At 37.0% G+C, this 2,908-nt stretch overlaps 1 long non-coding RNA gene across 1 annotated transcript; it reads right to left on the bottom strand.

The window, feature by feature from the left end:
* Nucleotides 1–691: 691 nt before the first annotated feature.
* On the bottom strand, nt 692–2,658 carry LOC141802411 (uncharacterized). The gene is made up of 3 exons (XR_012599481.1): nt 2,551–2,658; nt 1,405–1,597; nt 692–907 (listed from the first exon to the last, which is right to left on the bottom strand). It is a non-coding gene; the product is annotated as an uncharacterized LOC141802411 (long non-coding RNA).
* Between the last annotated feature and the right edge of the window lie 250 nt (nt 2,659–2,908).

Genomic DNA, 2,908 nt, shown 5'->3' with positions numbered 1-2,908 from the left:
GGTTTGATTTGTTTTAAACGTCAGAGATGTAGTTATGCTACTGCATATTTACGGATGATTATAACCATGAACTTTCATATTAAATTAAAAAAGTAGATAGTAGAGCATTACCTGCCATGGCTGTACACATACACACAGTGAAATTAAACGTCAGTGTTTATGTTAAACATTTAATAGTTTGATATTTTATATTTCTAATTAATACGTTTTTAAATATAAAGGGGTAAGTTGACCCACATGATATTTTAAACTTAAACTGAAGAAATAATGTATGGACATTATATGTGATTCATATTGGTTCAATTTACCCCAAGGCTTTTGGTTCATCTTGCCCCATGACCATCATTTTGATAAAACCTAATTCATTTAATGATTCAGAATGATCTTTTGCTAAATGATTCACATAGTTCTATACGTTGAATATCACTAACATGCTTAATGTATAACTTTAGACCTGGGTCTATTTGCTTTAGCCTCAAAATAATCATACCACCAAAGTCAAAGAATTCCACAGCCAGTTGGAAATAATGTTTGTGTTCTTATTCTAGGGTCTCGTGACAACTCGTGACAACTCATGTGTAAAGTTTTAAAGATCAAGAGGATGGTTCATTCATCTTACCTGTTCTCCCCTACATATATTTTATTATACATTTTAAATAAACACATTCAGTAACATGACATCAAGGTTTCTTTTATTAACAGGTGTGCACAATTACAAAACAATTCAACTGTTTTTCTATGCCCTCGTCTCCCTCACCAAGGCATTGCTCTTCTCCCGCTGCAGTTTCCGCACTATTGCCAAGGCTGCATCGAGTTTGGTCTTTATAGCCTTGGGGCAGGAAGGCAATGCATACAGGTGGTCAGGGGGCTTCCTCTTCAGGCTCTTTCTCCTCTCTCCAGTGGCTGTCTGAGGTTTTGGAAAAATATAATAATAATAATGAGGACAGTAATAACAGTAACTTTTTAACAATTTATGTTCACCTGTCAGTGCTGTGTTCAATACAAAGTTATGTTCTCTAAATCTACAAAATAAAACCCAAATCAGTGTTCTTTTAATACATTGATTTAAATAGATTGTCTTGGTTAAAGGCGAAGTTAATTTTTGGGTCTCTCGACAAAAATGTCAGTTTTGATTGTATAGGTTTCCTACACCTTGTTGTAGTTTGCACATGTTTATTCATAAAAGTGTATGAGTGACATGAGCAAGTGACAGCCTGTGGTTCTCAATCCTTTTACACATATTACCACCTTCTAGAGGCAGAAGTGCTTCTTGTTGCTACCGGCCAAAATATACAGTTACATATTAAAATGTCCTTAATGCACAACACTTAATGCATTCCTAAACTTGCAAAAATCATGACAACACGTATAGCACATATTCTTGTTGGCAATTGATACACATACCCTTTGGAGATGAGCAGGGAAGTTGAAAATGGTTGGCACAACAACAGCCTCAAGCCGGACAGTCTGCCCTGTCCTGTCAAAATCCTCACTCCTGAAATGTTTGCTGCACAGTTTGCAGTTTTTTCATGCAACAAAACCGTTCCTTCTTCGAGCAAGTTCCCATTGTCTCCTCTTCTCTGCGTTTTGGGGAAACCTTAAAAACATGAGAAGATACCAAGATATATAAATTATTGACAACATTTTACACCCTTCTTACCTTTAACATTAATGGTAAGAACAAAAATACAGAGCTAAATTATGAAATTGTTGGGGTAATTCGTGTAGCCTATGCTTGAATGCCATTATGAAACCTTAAATAATAGTAACATGTTAAAAGAAATGTGAAAAAGAAATATTCAATGATTATTATGTAAACAAATGGTAGAAACATTTCTAAAACGTCAGGGTCAAAATAACTTGTATTATACAAGTACAAATCCACTAAGTTAGCAACAATTATCCTAAATATGTCCCTCAAGTCATTTCTTGTGAAAGGTGATTCCACGGGCTCTGGTTTTGGAGGAACATTCGTTTGAGCATCCCTATACTGCACAAAAGTGTGCCATCTTGTACTGTAGGGGGGTAACAGAAAGCCAGCCAGTTACTGTATCACAATGAATCTAAATCTAGGATATATTTCACTAATGAAACAGCTTGTCATGTTAAAATAACATAATTAACATTAACATAACCATGTTAAAACGAATGAGTAATTGTGCCTTTCCCACGTGTATAGAACTAAGTCAGGTTACTTTGTAATAGTCCAAGTGGCTCATACGTCTCATTTACAACCTCGTTTCTTTGCTAGCTAATACCCAACTGCATCTACACAAATTGTCATTAAGACAAAATGTGTTGTTGTCAATAAATTATTATTGGTCTCACAGAAACCCGTATAATAATTGAAACTCACAGATTGCAGCCCTGCTAATAGCTGTAACAAACACACAACTGTGCAGCGATTTTCGAAAAGAAAACGGCAATTTCAACAGGTCTGCACGGCTTGAATCATAGCCACGCTAAAAAGGTTTTTAATAAACCAAACCGTTTGCAAATCTGTCAAGAATTCAGCAAGTTAAGTGTATTTTGTTTGTGTAAGTCGCTCACCTTCCATCCACTACTGTAGAGCGCTCCGGAGAAGTCCCCCTAGGTAAGATGGCCGACCAGTGACGACGCCGGCGAAAGTCCCATGAGCCATCTAGCCTTTATATATATATCTATGGTCTCAATCCCCATGCCTTGAGTGTTACATATGGGTCCAGTTGTATGTTTTTGTCACACTTGCTGCATACTTATCAGCTCTTTAGGTCTGCAGACTGATTCTGACAGAAACAATGACGTGCCACCAACCGTGGACATGAGAGGACCCCCTCCTGTCACTGAGAACACGTTTTAGTGCTGGGCTTCATTCTATTGCTCAGAAATTTGGCTTTTGTCTCAGCCCTGCAGCCTGTGTTACTAACAA

This window comes from Halichoeres trimaculatus, unplaced genomic scaffold (assembly GCF_033239565.1).
Source record: "Halichoeres trimaculatus isolate MK-OKI-2021-1 unplaced genomic scaffold, fHalTri1.1 fHalTri1_scaffold_13, whole genome shotgun sequence".
Taxonomy (NCBI): Eukaryota; Metazoa; Chordata; class Actinopteri; order Labriformes; family Labridae; genus Halichoeres; species Halichoeres trimaculatus.
The sequence above is the reverse complement of the archived record's forward strand: the minus strand, read 5'-3'. Positions and strand labels throughout refer to the sequence as shown.